Source organism: Miscanthus floridulus, chromosome 5 (genome assembly GCF_019320115.1).
Source record: "Miscanthus floridulus cultivar M001 chromosome 5, ASM1932011v1, whole genome shotgun sequence".
Lineage (NCBI taxonomy): Eukaryota > Viridiplantae > Streptophyta > Magnoliopsida > Poales > Poaceae > Miscanthus > Miscanthus floridulus.
The window spans coordinates 132,038,741-132,055,860 of record NC_089584.1 but is presented as its reverse complement, the minus strand read 5'-3'; positions in this window follow the sequence as shown (position 1 = coordinate 132,055,860).

Here is a 17,120-nt window from a genome sequence, read left to right as displayed (position 1 = left end):
AGCATTGCTGCATGCACCTTTAGTAGGTGGTGCCAACGTTCTTCAGACCAAAAGGCATGGTTATGTAATAGTACGAACCATACGGGGTGATGAACGACATTGCGAGTTGATCAGACTCTTTCATCGCAATCTGGTGATAACCTGAGTAGACATCCAGAAAGGAGAAGATCTCGCATCAAGATGTGGAGTCGACTATCTGGTCTATACGTGGCAAAGGAAAGTGATCCTTTCGACAAGCTTTGTTGAGGCTAGTATAATCAACACACATTCTCCATTTCCCGGTCTTCTTTATAACAAGAACAGGATTAGCAAGTCAGTCAGAGTGGAATACCTCTCTGTTGAATTTGGCTACCAAGAGTTTGGCGATCTCTTCTCCTATGGCCCTATGCCTCTCATTGTCGAAGCGACGTAGGCGTTGCTTAGTGGGCTTTGAGCCCAGGATGAGGCATAGTGCATGCTCGGCGACGTCCCATGGTATGCCTAGCATGTCTAAAAGGTCTAGATTGGTTTTGGTGAATTGATGAAACCCTAAGTACTAACCTAGTTTATCAAAGTGATTATGAGATTGGTGGCACTACTCCAAGTGATGAAGAAATTATGAAGATCATGATGATGGTGATGATCAAGCGCTTGGACTTGAAAAGAAGAAAAAGAAAAACAAAAGGCTCAAGGCAAAGATATAAATGATAGGAGCTATTTTGTTTTGGTGATCAAGACACATAGAGAGTGTGATCACATTTAGTTTCGATAGCCGTACTATTAAGAGGGGTGAAACTCATACCGAAATACGGTTATCAAAGTGCCACTAGATGATCTAACTCATTGCATATGCATGTAGGATCTAGTGGAGTGCTAACACCCTTGAAAGTATTTGTGAAAATATGCTAACACATGTGCATAAGGTGATACACTTGGTGGTTGGCACATTTGAGCAAGGGTTTTGGCCGCTCGGTTTGATCAGGCTGATCGAGCGGGTCAATTTGGTTGGTGAAGCATTGTTGCATGCACCTTTGGTAGGTGGTGCTAGCGTTCTTCAGACTAAAAGGCATGGTTACATAATAGTACAAACCATATGGGGTGATGAATGAGGTTGTGAGTTGATCAGACTCTTTCATCATAATCTGGTGATAGCCTGAGTAGGCATCTAGAAAAGAGACGATCTCGCATCCCGAGGTGGAGTCGACTATCTGGTCTATGCGTGGAAAAGGAAATTGATCCTTTCGACATGCTTTGTTGAGGCCTATATAATCAATACACATTCTCCATTTCCCGGTCTTCTTTTTAACAAGAATAGGATTGGTAAGTCAGTCGGAGTGGAATACCTCTCTGATGAATCCGGCTGCCAGGAGTTTGGCGATCTCTTCGCCTATGGCCCTATGCCTCTCGTTGTTGAAGCGATATAGGCATTGCTTAGCGGGCTTTGAGCCTAGGATGAGGCATAGTGCGTGCTCAGTGATGTCTCGCGGTATGCCCAGCATGTCTGAAAGCTCTAGTTTGATTTTGGTGAATTGATGAAACCCTAAGTGCTAACATAGTTTATCAAAGTGATTATGAGATAGGTGGCACTACTCCAAGTGATGAAGAAATTGTGAAGATCATGATGATGGTGATGATCAAGCGCTTGGACTTGAAAAGAAGAAAGAGAAAAACAAAAGGCTCAAGGCAAAGGTATAAATGATAGGAGCTATTTTGTTTTGGTGATCAAGACACTTAGAGAGTGTGATCACATTTAGGTTTGATAGCCTTACTATTAAGAGGGTGGAAACTCATATCGAAATGCAGTTATCAAAGTGCCACTAGATGCTCTAACTCATTGCATATGCATGTAGGATATAGTGGAGTGCTAACACCCTTGAAAATGTTTGTGAAAATATGCTAACACATATGCACAAGGTGATACACTTGGTGATTGGCACATTTGAGCACGGGTTAGGAACTTCATCGGCGTAGTGTCCGCCCGTAGAGTGTGAACAGTCTAATGGTGCCACTGGCGCTCTATACAGAAAAGATGGAGGTCACTGTAAGTGATCGGACGCTAGTCTCAGTAGGACTAGCGCATTCGGTCAGTGGATGCTTGAAGACACTGGTGTCGGTCCACGACCGGACACTGGGTCACTTGGTGACCGAACGCTGAAGGGGTGTGTCCAGTCCTACTGATGTGGCAGCGCATATAGGAGACGTCAAGTGACCGGATGCTGGGTGAGTCCGGTCGAGCATGACCGGATGTGTCCGATCATGATTTCTCGCTTCTAGATGCTTACTGGAAATGACCGGACGCTGAGGTCCAGTGTCTGGTCACTTCACAATAGTGCGTCCAGTCATCACTTGACCATTGGGATTGAGCGCTTAGTATTTGGAGGGGACACATGGCGTGCATCGCATGATCGGATGCTGGGGTCCAGTGTCCAATCAATCTGACCGGAGCGTCCAATTGCCCCGTGTTCAGTGCAATGAGGATCCCAACGGCTCTATTCATGGGGGCTCTCTATTTAAGCCCCTTGGCTAGCTTAAGCTCACTCTCTTGGCCATTTGCATTGACACAGCAACCTTGTGAGCTTAGCCAAAGCCCTCCCACTCATCTCTATCATTGATTCATCATCTGTGTGAGATTGGGAGTGAATCTAAGTGCATTGCTTGAGTGTTTGCATCTAGAGGCACTTGGTGTTTGTGTTTCGCTGTGGGATTTGCTTGTTACTCTTGGTGGTTGCCGTCACCTAGATGGCTTGGAGCAGTGAGGATCATCGAGCAGAGGGTGGTGATTGTCTCTGGCTCCGATCGTGGTGATTGTGAGGGGTTCTTGACCTTTTCCTAGCGGAGAGACAAAAGGTACTCTAGTAAATTGCTCGTGGCTTGTATGATCCTCTTCTTGTGTTGGTTGTGTGGCACCCTATTGAGGGTTTGGCGTGTGATGCCAATTAGCGCGTGAACCTCCAAGTGAGTGAATCACCACAATGAGGACTAGCTTGCCAGCAAGCAAGTGAACCTCAATAGAAAATCATTGTGTCATCATTTGATTCCGAGATGATTGGTCTTCATTGGTATTTATTCTTATGATTGATTGGCTCCTTCCTCGACATGGTGGTATAACCATCTTGCTCACTCTCTTTACATTACCACAAACTAGTTGTCAAGCTCTTTAGTGTAGCTAGTTGTGAGAGCTTGTTAGTTTGGTTAGTGTGGCTTTTTAGTTAGTCTTTGAGAGCACACTAACCTAGTGTAGTGACATAGCCCTTGTGTGGATAGAGACTATAAAAACTAGAATTGTGGTAGGTGGCTTGCATTTTTAGTAGGCTAGCGCAACACTTGCTTCGTCTTATAATTCTCTAATCGGTTTGTTAAATGTTGTTGTAGAATTTTTAATAGGCTATTCACCCCCCTCTAGCCATTAGGACTTTTCAATGTCAAATGGCTTCCATGTGAAGACATCATGATTGGCGCATAGGAAGTCAACGAGCTTGCATTCCTAAGTGGTCGGGAGCTGGGTCCCAATCCGCACCGTCTTGGTTGGGTCAGTGGGGTCGATCCCCACCGCCTTGGTTTCCTCGAGTGGGCGGAAGGCCATCGAGGAGGTTGGTTTGTTGCAGTCTAGGACTACTGGGGTCGATGACTCCCCGAGCTGCGGGAGCTCGGACGAGTTGATGACCGTGGTGGTGAGCTCGAAATGCTCGCAGTCGCACGTGAAGGTGTGCGAGAAGGTGCTGCCCATGGTGATGATGTTGTTCGGTCCCGGCATCTTTAACTTGAGGTAGGTGTAGTTAGGGATCACCATGAATTTGGCATAGCATGGCTGCCCCAAGATGGCATGGTAAGACCCTAGGAAGTCCACCACTTCGAAGGTAAGGACCTCAAAGCGGAAGTTGGCTCGGTTGCCAAATGTGACGGGCAGGTCGATCTGCCCGAGCAGGTACACCTGCGCTCTCGGGATCACACCGTGGAAGGGAGAGCCCGTTGGGTAGAGTTCCGATCGAGGGATGCGCATGGCATTGAGGGTGTCAACGTAGAGGATGTTAAGGCTTCTACCTCTGTCCATCAGCACCTTAGTGAGGCGCTTCTTATGGACGATGGGGTCAATGATGAGCGGGTAGCGTCCTAGTCTGGCGACGTGGGAGGGATGGTCCCTCTAATCGAAGGTGATCAGATATTCCGACCAGCTAAGGAAGGAGGGGACGTCCATCTCGGCGGCGCATGCCTCTCTGTTGCGTACCTTGTGTTGGCACTTGGAGCAGATGGTATCGGATCCCCCGAAGATCATGATCCATTCATTGGGGTCAGGGAAGCTATCCCCGTCTTTGCCCACCGCGCCTCCTTTCTTATCGTCTCCTTCTTTTGGCCCGCCGGCCTATCGCAGAAAACGTGTGAGGAGCTCGCAGTCCTTGTAGAGGTGTTTAATGGGGTAGGCGTGGTTGGTGCATGGGCTATCCATGAGCTTGTTGAAGTGGTCAGGCAGGCCCTGCTATGGCTGCTTGCCCACGCGATCAGCTACGGCGACCAACGCGGTGTTGGCTGGTCGGTGCCGATCCTTTTTGTTTTTCTTGACCCTCTACGTGGAGGGGCCCTTGTCTTGGCCCTCACACTTGGCCTTGCCTTTATCTCGGCCTCCGTTGAAGACCGCTCTGACCGCCTCCTCACCAGAGGCATGGTTTGTGGCAACGTCGAGCAGGTCATGGGTGGTACGGGGCTTCAGACAGCCAAGCTTATGGATCAGGGACTCGAGGTTGTTCTGGAGAGGAATGCGCTGATGACGTCTGCATCGATGACATCAGAGAGGGAGTTGCATCATTGGGAGAACCTATGGATGTAATCCTGTAGGGACTCGCTGGGCTTCTTTTGGCAGCTCTTGAGGTCCTAGGAGTTACCAGGGCGGACATACATCCCTTAGAAATTTCTGACAAAGATCCCCTTGAGGTCTGCCCAGCCGTGTATGCTGTCGTGCAAGAGGAATTCAAGCCATGCCTGAACATATTCCTCCACGCAGATGGGGAGATATTGAATGATGAAATGGTCATCATCCACCCCTCCGGCTCGGCAGGCGAGCCGAAAATCTTTGAGCCAAATACTGGGGTTCGTCTCCCTAGTGTACTTGACAATATTGATGGGTAGTCAAAAGCGCTGTGGGAACGACGCTCTCTGGATATGCTGGCCAAAGGCCCATGGTCCTAGGCCATCTGGGCTAGGACTCTGGTTGTCTAGCTAGCAACCATGCCTGGGCGCGTTTCATCGCTCCCCTCGATGGTCCGGCCGGGGCCCATGTCGCCTGTCCTCACCACTGCCTGATGGACATCATCATCATGCCAGGCCTGATTCTAGATGTTGATGATGCTACGAGCATCTTGGTGTGGACCGAGCCATTCTTGTATCGACGGTCGGTATGGAGTAGGCACCAGGTCGGACCATGGCATAGCTATGGCCTCCCGTGCCACGCTTGACAGCTGTAGCGGTGAGCGGATGGAGCGATTAGTCTGGTGCACCCCCACTCACCTAGTGGGGAGAGAGGCCGCAAGTTAGAGTCACGATGCAGAGCTTTCCGCCTATTGAACAACGGTGGCTTCCACCAGTGCTTGGAGGTTTTGGTGGACCGCCCGCTCCTAGGGGTCCACGGGCTCAGGAACGCCGCATAGAAGCATTGCCACGACGACGATGCTCTGGCTAGCCTGAGCAAACTGTGGGGGGTTGTTCCCCTCATCCATGATGTCGCGCTAGACCTAGCGGGCATGACCCCAGGCGCCGCTCACTGGGTTACGCACATGGGACACATCGTGATGCGCCAAGTGTGCGGGCGCAGGTGGTGGGTGGTTCTACCACCTTTGTCGTAGCTCCTCGCCATGCGCCTGGGCACATGCGAGGGCATCCATAGGAGGGTCCGAAGGGGTGTGAGTTTATAGGGACTCCGCTAGCACCGGTGGCTATCCTGGAGCATCTGCCATAGGACACTCTCAGGACAGATGGTGGCTAGGTGCCACATCATCGATGCTGGAGCCGTCGCTCTCAACAACGTCATCCATGAGGTCGTGGAAAAAAAGTGGGAGTGTGGCTCGCCATCCCCACGAATTTAGATACGAGAGGGGATGGTGCCAGCATCCTTTGGAGCCCCCAAGCGAACGCATCCGCGGGGGACGTGAGGCCGTAGGGGAACCAGTCACATGGCGATCGCGGTAGGGACAATGGGGTCCCTCTAGAGAATCGGTGACAAATAGTAAATAGTGAGTAAATAACAGCATGTATATTACTTATAGTGAGGTTTGAGCAGAGCGTTTGCTCGGTATGATGCGCAGGTGCCTTGTTGTTGGAGTCGTCGTGTGTCCCAGAGCTGATGGATGGCGTCCCTCCGATGGCGCCGAAACAAGTGCCTCCTCGTGGAGGTGTAGTACGCCGAGTCGGTCAGTGATGAAGTCTAGGCTTCCGAAGAGGAAGGCCTGGGACGACTCTAAGACGAGTGGAACCCACATCCCAATAGGTGGGAGTGCGGGGAAATCTAGCGAGCCAAAGCGAGTCATATCGCTCGAGCCCGCCATGGTGAAGGTGGCAGAAAAGTGGGCCATCCGATGACCAAAAGTGTGAACGTACATCATCTTCCCCATGGACGGCACCAACTGTCAGTGCAGAAAGTGACCAACACGTAAATACTTGTAGTTTTGCTATATGTTGTGATCGGATGTGGCCTAGCACTTAATGACATAGGGTTTATACTAGTTCAGGCAACATGCCCTACATCTAGTTTGAGTCGGTCCGTGTTGGGTACCATAAGAAGGGGTCCCCAAAGCAACAACCGAAAAAATCGCTTAGGCCCCATCAAAACCAAGGCCAAGAGACAAACTATTGGCTAACCCACGGCCTCGGATGGCCTACCAAATCTCCGCATCGCTCGAGGCCTCCCACGAGAGGCCTCGGATGGTCTACTGATTTTCCACCTTGCTCAAGGCCTCGCACACAAGGCCTTGAATGGGGAACCAATTCTCCGTCTCGCCCGAGGCCCCGCGTGTAAAGCCTTGGATGAGATGTCGATTCTCCATCTCGCTCGAGGCTGGCTCGGCAATAACCCCATCGCCTCTGCCCCGACCGATCTCCCCAACAGAGTGTCACATCCAATTAATGCGACCAACCACTCCCGCGACATCAGACGGACGACTGCTTGACACAACAGAGCAGCCAACGAGACGGGAAGTTGCATCAGCACCATACCGTCTAGGATAGGATAGGGCAGGGGTTACCGGCCACTATGCTCAGTACTGTGCCCATGACCAGCGCCCGTACTACACTGTGCTACCTAACCCCTGCTCCAGGAACAACGCGGCATGTGGAGTCAAGTCCAGGTTACTATAGCCTTGGAATCAGTGTACAGGACCAACTGCTCCCTCCACGCCTCGGTAGTCTACTTCAGGGTCTCGGTAACCTCGAGATTCACGCCCGCCGAGCCCCCCCATGATGGCTTGGCCTCAGCACCAACTGAGCCTCAGCTCTTCACGCGGTCAACACACAGTGACCAGCACGTCACTCGCCAGGCTCTGCATCAAGCTATCACTGGAGCTCCCACGTCGCATAGGATCAGATGTGACCAATGCATTGCTCCAGCACTTCAAAGGTAGACCACTCCATCAACCATGCCACCATAGTAATAAGCTACAGGGCTCGGACATGCTGCCTCTATTCGCACGATGCCACATAGCTAACACATGTGTCACCCCTATCCCCCCTTCAACTATAAAAGAGAAGGATCGGGGCCATTTCTAAGAGAGAGACCTGAGCACATGAGATAGACGAACACGTACAGAAGGATAGACTCACTCTCACGCTTGCACACACCCAAGCATAGATGGGTTCTTGAGGTAGACAAACACATGCTCGACACTCTGTAATGCGCACGCTTCCCCACTGCCTGAGATCAACATCTCAAGCAATCCACACCGCTCCACGCAGAGACCTAGGACTAGCTCTCTCTCTCGCCCTACTTGTAACCTCTTACTATGAGCATTTCAGTGCAAGGAATACAAGATCGATCTCTTAGACTGGACGTAGGGCACCCATTGCCCAAACCAGTATAAACCTTGTGTCGCTTTGCATCACCATCTGGGATTAGGGGCATGCAGTATATTTTTACTAGTTGGTTGAGGAACCACCAGTCCGAAACATCGATAGTTGGTGCGCCAGGTAGGGGGCTCTGTGTGTCAGCTTCATCATCCTAATGAGTTTTGGATGGCAGACCCTGTACGACCACTGCGTCTCGGCATGGTGATTTGGTTCGGGAGCCTAGAGTTCATGTCTCTAGGATGTACGGCGTCTCGATGTACAGGGCGATTCGCAGCTCATTAGGGAGGCTCTATCCTTTGTGCCTTGGAAAGCAATTAAATCTCAGGTCTTGGCTGATTTCATGGCAGAGTGGACCGACACCCAACTGCCACCTGCCCAAGTCTAGGCGGAATGCTGGACCATGTACTTCAACGGGTCCCTGATGAAGACCGGGGCGGGCGCGGGTCTGCTCTTCATCTCACCCCTTGGAGTACACATGCGCTACATGATTCGGCTCCACTTTGCCACCTCTAACAACGTAGCTGAGTACGAAGCCCTCATCAATGGCTTGCAGATCACCATCGAACTTGGAATACGGTGTCTCAACATACGGGGCGATTCATAGCTCATTGTCGATCAAGTGATGAAGGAGTCAAACTGTCGTGACCCCAAAATGGAGGCGTACTGCAAGCTAGTACGTCGCCTTGAAGACAAGTTTGACGGTCTCGAACTCAACCACATCGCGCGCAAATTCAATGAGGCCGCGGACAAACTAGCAAAGATTGCGTCGGTGTGGGCCCTAGTCCCCCCGAACGTCTTCGCCAAAGACCTCCACAAACCTTCCATTGACTGCATCTCGGTGGTAGAAGAGGGCCCAGCGGTCGAGCCCCCCGCAGGGCTCGAGGCCCCCTCTATCGCTGAGACTCCTTCGGCTGAGCCCGAGGTCATGGAAGTCAACATGGAGCCTCCTGAGGCCAACCAGGGCATGGACTGGCGAGTCTCGTTCCTTGATTGCCTCATCCGAGGAGAGCTTCTCGCAGATAGGACCAAAGCCCAATGGCTTGCTCGGCGAGCCAAGACTTACGTTCTCAGCGACGGCGAATTTTATAGGTGAAGCCCATCTGGCGTCCTTCAACGATGCATCACTACCAAGGCAGGTCGAGCCCTACTTTGGGACTTGCACGTGGGAGCCTATGGGCACCATGTGGCACCTCGGACGCTCATCGGAAATGCCTTTCGCCAAGGGTTCTACTGGCCAATAGCGGTCGCTGACGCCACCAAGCTCGTACGCTCTAGCGAGGGATGCTAGTACTACGCTCGACAGACGCATCTCCCGGTTCAAGCCCTCCAAACCATCCCTATCACATGGCCGTTCACCGTGTGGGGGCTCAACATGGTTGGGCCTCTATAGAAGGCCCCCGGGGGCTACACCCATCTACTGGTAGCAATCGATAAGTTCTCCAAGTGGATCGAGGCTCGTCCAATCAATCGAATCAAGTCCGAGCAAGCGGTGCTGTTCTTCACCGATATCATCCACAGGTTCGGGGTTCCGAACACCATCATCACCGACAATGGGACATAATTCACCAGCCAAAAATTCCTGATGTTCTATGATGACCACCACATCCGTGTGGCCTGGTTGGCCATAGGACACCCTAGGACAAACGGCCAAGTAGAACATGCCAACGGTATGATCCTACAAGGCCTCAAGCCAAGAATATACAACCGGTTGAAGAAGTTTGGCAAGAAATGGCTTGCTGAACTCCCATCGGTCATCTGGAGCCTGAGGAACACTCCAAGCTAAGCCACGGGGTTCACATCGTTCTTCCTGGTCTATGGAGCCGAGGCTGTCCTCCCCACTGACTTGGAATACGGTTCCCCGAGGCTACAGGCCTACAACGAGCAAAGCAACCGCACCACCCACGAAGACACCCTAGACCAACTGGAGGAAGCTATCAAGCCCTACGACGCTATCAAGCCATGGGCTACATTGCGCTTCTACATTCGGCCAAGTACCAGCAAGCCCTACGACGCTATCAAGCTCGGCGCATTCGAAGCTGAGACCTGAAGGTGGGCAACCTGGTGCTAAGGCTGAGGCAGAGCAATAAGGGCCGCCACAAGCTGACCCCGTTGTGGGGAGGATCATACATCGTCGCCCAAATGCTAAAGCCCGGGACCTACAAGCTAGCCAACGAGAAGGGCGAAATCCTCACCAACGCTTGGAACATAGAACAACTATGTCGCTTTTACCCTTAAATTTCCAAGCATTGTATACATTGTTTCTCGAAATACAATTAAGAAGCGTTTTTTAGTTGTCCTAATTTTTTGAGAAACCCCTCGGGCCCATCAAGGGCCTCAACGATATGATAACTTCATTAGGGAGACTCGACTCCGCCTCTATAGAGGTGCCCACTGCAGGGCTCGAACAAGACATGACTCTGCCTCTGTAGAACCGAGCCTCCCTCGGGGGCTAGTAGGGGGGACCCCCCCTAAGTCCCACACACTATTTTTAGTCGTTTTTTGAAAAAAAAAATTCTACGCCAAACTCTCTAGCGTGCTCTGACAAATCAATTGTAAAAAACCTAAGGACTGAAAGACTGTCTCAAGGCCAAAAGACCGGCTGAGTCACAAGACAGCCTACGCCTTCGGGCTACGGCACTCCCTCACCACCTTTTGCCCGAGGGACAACTTAGGCTCCGAGGAAGTTTTTTGCAAATAATATGTTCAGAAACAAGACAGAGGGCAGATGCTCGAAAATATAATAAAGAAAAATGATTAAGAAGCATAGACGCATAAGTATTTCAAAAAGGCCTCGATAGGCCACCAGCATTTTGATACGATAACATAATCCCTAATTTATTTACATGGCCTCTTGGGCCTAGGTTAAGGCTCAGGGACTCCAGCATCGACGGACAACATGGGAGGGACCACCTCCTCTTCAAATAGCTTGGCCAGCGTCTTGTCGGGGCCCTCAGCTGCCTCCATCAGCTTCGCGACCTCCTCGTTGGCCTCCTCATCGTCCTCTGGCAAGATGTAGCCATCACTGATGGCCTCAAGGTCGACACTGATGTAGTGCGAGGAGATGACGGCCAAGGCACACTTGACGCCCGAGTGCAGCGCCCCCCAAAGTCGCTTGTGCACTTGGCCGCTCAATGTGACCAAGTGGCTCCTAAGGGAGCTACCCAACTTGGCCCCCTCAACCTCTAGGGCCTCACACATAGTATGGGCAGCACTCTACAACACGTTGTGCTCCCCGGTCTCAGCCCCGAGCACCGCCTGCACTGCGATAGAGGCCTCGGCTGCCTGGGTGACCTCCTTCTCCAACTCTGTGCCAAAAGAAACAGAATGGGGTTAAGCGCAAAGGAAAATGAGCCAAATAGGGGTGGAGGCCTATGGGACTCACCCTCGGCTTTCTCCTCCCAACGCTGGGCCTCGACCCAAGAGGCCTCGGCTTTCTCCTTCCAACGCTAGGCCTTGACTAGAGAGGCCTTGGCTTTCTCCTTCTAGCCCTAGACCTTGACCCGAGAAGCCTCGGCCACCCTGGAAGCCTCTTTCTCTAGCTCTGCATCACACCAGGGAGTTAGGAGTCGAACACAAGAGAAACAAATAAAACAAGGGGAACATGACTCACCCTCAACCTTTCCCTTCTAGACCATAGCCTTGGTCTAGGAGGCCTTGGCTACCTTGAGGGCCTCTGCCAGGGTGCCTTTCGCCAGTAGGAGCGCACCCTGCTCTGCCCCTAGCTGCCTAGCAAGGGCCTTGGCAGAGGCTATCGCTTCTTCAGCCCGAGACCAAAAGGTGTCCTGATCGCCGGCCACCCGGGTCAGCTCCTCCTCCAGCTCCTTGACCCACGCCACCAAAGGGGCGACCTACTCCTAAGCCATGGCTGCCTCAGCCTTCATATCAGCACAGCGGAGGCAGAGGTCCTCCACCTCCGCGCACCACACCTATAGAAGCTCGTTGGCGTCAGCGAGCAAGCCCTTCTGCCGCTGGAGCTAGTCCTAGATGTCCCTCTCCCGTCGGAGGAACAATGACTTCATGAGGGATCGGGTCTCGAGCTCCTAGATAGGCAAAACCAGGGTCATTCACTATGAGAAAACTCGTAAAAAGACGACACCACATGAGAAAAGAAGGCACGAACCTGGGCGACCCTAGGCAGATTGTCGACCACGACAGACAGCGCTGTTCGTAGTGACCGCTCTGCTAGCTGGCGGTATTGCTCGAAGGTGTCCCAGTGCCCCCCCCCCTCAGCCGTGTCCTTGAGGGCGAACAGAGGCTCCCCCTCAGGGTCATCCTGGCTCTGCCACAGGACACATAGGTGATCCCACCCGTGGGGCTTGGGTCGTACCCGCACGAGGGCCAAGCTTCCCTTGCCCGAGGTTGGAGCCGGCTGCTCCATAGTGCTGGCCTCCTCGGCATCGACCACCTCCTTTGCCCGGGAAGTATCGTTGGAGGAGATCGAATGGACCTCCACTTCCCAGGCGCTCTCCTACAATGGTGGCAGGCCTTGGACCGGTGGCGGTATTGAGGCTTGCCCCACCTCTACCTCCACTTCCTGGGCCGCCGGCTTCGCCGCGCTCACACCGGCTCCTGCCACCCCGGCCTCGGTGGTCTCGAGGGCTCCGGTCCCCGCCACCACGGCCTCGATGGTCCCGGGGGCTCCGGTCCCCGCCACTTCGGCCTCGGCGGTCCTAGGCGCCCGGCCTTTATCGCCTCGGCCTTAGAAGTCCGGGGGGCCTCTGTCTCACCCTCGGTGGCCTCGGCAACTAAGGGCGCCTCGACCTCATCTGACTCATGGGCCTCGGCCTCATGGGGTGTAGGCATTTCCTCCCCCGCTCGCTCTATGGCTGCCCCAGTAACCTCCCCCTAGGTGACCAGCTCCTTTGGGTCGGCCCTCGTCGACGCCCCACCATGCTGTACGGCGGCCTATGCCTCCACCACCCATTGAGCGGTGGAGCCCATGCTCACCTTGAGTGACTTATGCGGTGCCAGGGCAGGCACCTCCACCTTACGCTTCCGGCTAAAGGCAAAACACCCACTTGGTTAGCATATGACCATAAAGCGAGCGAGAAACGATATGAACCCTGCTGAGAAAACACTCATCTCGAGCGGGGGTGCAATCGCTTCGGCACTGCGACCTGCCTCTGCAACGGTGGTGGCGGCGGCACGGCCTTTGTATCCGCTGGTGCCGGCCGGCCCTCACCGGACTCCAGCACACCCTCGGTCCTCTACGGGGGCAGTTGCATCGCCCCCGCTGCCACCTGCTCCACCTCTACCGTCGAGCCCATTGGGCTGACGATGTGTTTTCCTAACGCCCGTGCCTCAGGCGTGTCAGCCTCGGCCTCAGGGTGGGCGATCACCGGCCTTAAGGCGTCCTCAGCTCCTCCTCCTGGAAGTGCCGGGCTGCTCGCCAATGCTCTGGGCGCTGTCTCCCCAACATTAGGGAGATGGTCTAGGGGACCCCTCCCCATCTCGCTCTCATCATCTCCATCCGAAGCATCCGTCGACAGTGACGGCGATGGAGACAACTCCACCAGGAGACCATCTTACCTCTGCTGCTGGTGGCTCTTCTCCAGTCCCTCGCATGCAAGGATCTTCCTCATGCGCTTTGCCTCCTTGGCATCCTTCCGCCTCTTTTGTGCCTCGGCATGCACCTGGTTCACCGCTCGCCATGCTGCGTCCTCGGGAATGGGCGGCGGGGAGGCTCGCACGTGTCTCATCCCCTATAGGAACAGCGAACGCAAATAAAGGACTAGAAAATAGTAAGGAACGAGGAGGCCTCGGGGGCCACAGTAGCGTGTGACTTACCAAAGAAAGGTACCCCTATGATGGGCGCATCGTGAACGGGGTTAGACCACCGATCTTCAGCCACCCCTCCACCGTCTCTCTCACCCGACAAAGAATCTACTCGTCGAAGAGGGCGAAGGCAGACATCCAGATGCCCTCGATCGGCTCGTCCGGTCTCATCTCGAATAGGTGCTGTCGCCGAGCCATCAGCGGTAGCACCCTCTAGCGGTAGAAGGCCACCATGACCACAGCCACCGTGTGGCCACGGCCGCGCAGTCTCTCTAGTCCCTCCAGGAGCGGCTATAGCTTGGGCTGATCCTCCTTCAAGACGCCATACCTCCACTTCTCCAGACAGCTCTCCATGATCTGCCCGGTGTAGGGGGGAAGTCCGCCGTCGTCATTATAGAGGTAGAACCAGCTGGTGTATCAGCGGCGATTGGTTGACGTGAGCTGGGCCAGGATGTAAAGGTGCTGACGGTCCTAGTGCACTTGGAGAGTGTAGCCACCGGCCCTTACCACCTTCCTCGTGCTCGTCATGCTCGTCGGCTTGGTGGTATGCCCCACCTGAAAGAGGTGGAGCCACAGCTCCCAATGGGGGGCAATCCCCAGATACCCCTCGTAGATGACAACGAAGATGGCCACCTACGCGATGGAGTTAGGGTTGAAGTTGTGGAGCTCCATGCCATAGTAGTGAGGGAGCGCCTGCATGAACCAGTCCACCGGCAGGCCGATACCACGCTTGTGGTAGGACACGAAGCTCACAATGTAGCTATCGTGCGGCCTCGGCTCTGGCTCGCCTGATGGAGCAATCCACTCCGGCCTATTGGGGTCGGTAACCGAATGGAGAAGGCCATCATTGACAAGCGACTGGAGCATGTCCATAGATACGTCGGACCAACCCCAAGCATCCACCTCGATGATAATAGTGCCGGCCATGAGTGCGGTGGAGAATGCAGCTATGGCGGTAAGTCTCTCTCTTTGCCTCGCCCATCTCCCCACTTCTCCCCGGTGCTCTCTGTTCTAGCAACGGCTCAAGGGCGGCAAAGGCGAATGCAGGCAAGGTAAGGAGAGGAGGGGCGAGGCTTGTTGCGTATTTATGTAGGAAGGCGGCAAAACGGGCGGGCGACAAAATCGGAAAAGTTTCCCTCAGATCCGGCACAGTTAATCTAGATCCGATTTTACCACCCACGTACCTACCTTCTCCTTATTAATCACGTAAATAGTTATGTCCCATCCGCTGACACAGCGTCACGTCTGACCGCTGCAGCGGTAGGTGCCGTTCCGCCTCCTTGAGAAAATCGCCTCAAAAGGCACGCCTGCTATTGTCAAGCCAATGGGGGGGGAATATCCCCCACCTAATTCCTTTCAGACGAAGGAACTGGGCACCGAGTCTATTACGGTCTAGGGGTTCGAAGGCTGGGCCCCCGAGGGTTTTAACAGCCACCCCAGGGCAACAGATTCAGGGACGGCTATGGGCGAGCCCATACGGGGCTGAGGCCCAAGCAAGCAAAACGCTTGGGATGCCCTAAGTCGTGTCCGAGACTGGCAGGGAGGTCTCCAAATGGGATCCCACTATAGGCAGGCACCGAGCCACCGGGGCCCATCGAACGGCCCTGACACCCATAAGAGAAGCCCTCTGGTACTCTTAGGGTGTGTCTCTGGACCGCTAGCTGACCCCTATCAAATGGAGCATGGGCCTCCACTTAGACTTACCCGATAACAGCTCATCGGAAGTGTCGCCGCTCGCACCCACTGAGGGTAGCCTGGCATATTCCACCCCTCCTTCCGAGTGAAAAGGATGTGCGAGGGTCGCACAAAAAGCCAGAGGAACCCCTGATGGCACTCTCATTCCATGCAGAGGCTAGGGGCCTCTTCCTGCAAACTTGCTGAGACCCAGCGACCTAGGCTCGCACGTGAGGGCTTGGCAAACCACCCCTCCTTCCGAACAAAAAGGATGTGCGAGGGTCGCACAAAAAGCTAGGGGAACCCCTGACGGCACTCTCGCTCTGTGCAGAGGCTAGGGGGCTCTTCCTACAAACTTGTCGATACCCAGCGACCTAGGCTCGCACGCGAGGGCTCAGCAAACAACCCCTCCTTCTGAACAAAAAGGATGCGCGAGGGTCGCACAAAAAGCCAGGGGAACCCCTGACGGCCCTCTCGCTCCGTGCGGAGGCTAGGGGGCTCTTCCTGCAAACTTGCCGAGACCCAGCGACCTAGGCTCGTACGTGAGGGCTCGGCAAACAACCCCTCCTTCCAAACAAAAAGGATGCATGAGGGTCGCACAAAAAGCTAGGGGAACCCCTGACGGCCCTCTCGCTCCGTATGGAGGCTAGGGGGCTCTTCCTACAAACTTGCCAAGACTCAGCGACTCAGGCTCGCACGCGAGGGCTCGGCAAACAACCCCTCCGTCCAAACGAAAAGGACACGTGAGGGTCGCACAAAAAGCCAAGGGAATCCCTAATCGCCTTCTCGCTCTGTGCAGAGGCTCGGGGGCTCTTCCTGCAACTAGGTCGAAGACGAGCAACCTGAACTCATAGGGAAAAATGCAATAAAGGGCACCGAGCCCATTATGGTCCAGGGGTTCGAAGGCTAGGCCCCCGAGGGTTTTGACAGCTGCCCCTAGTGCAACAGAGTTAGGGACGACTATGGGAGAGCCCATACGGAGCCAAGGCCTGAGCAAACGATCGCTCAGGATGCCCTAAGTCATGTCCGAGACCGATAGAGAGGTCTCCGAATGGGATCCCACCGTTGGGAGGCATCGAGCCACTAGGGCCCATTGAACGGCCCCGGCACCCACTAGAGAAGCCCCCTAGTACTCTTGGAGTGCGTCTCTAGACCGCTAGCTGACCCCTATCGAATGGGGCATGGGCCTGCACTCGGACTTACCCGATAATAGCTCACCGGAGGGGTCACTGCTCGCGCCCACCGAGGGTAGCATGGCGCCCTCCACCCCTCCTTCTGAACGAAAAGGTTGCATGAGGGCCACACAAAAAAGATAGGGAAACTCCTGATCAACCTCTTGCTCCACGCAAAGGCTCAGGGACTCTTCCTACAATCAAACCGAGGCCCAGCGACCCAAACTCGCACTCATGGGCTCGGCAAACGCAATAAACCTCTCGCACAACATAAGAAAAGCCCCTAGAGGAATAAATCCACTCCTTTAGGGCCTCGGGGGCTACACCCGGCGGGTGCGCTCGCGCGCACCCACCAAGGCCACGAGTATGAAATACCATCCCGCCAGGAGCTGTTACGAGCCGAGTCTCATTAAAACCTCAAGGAGAGCGCTCACACTCTCCCTAAGGCTCGGGGGCTACTGTCGGGTACCATAA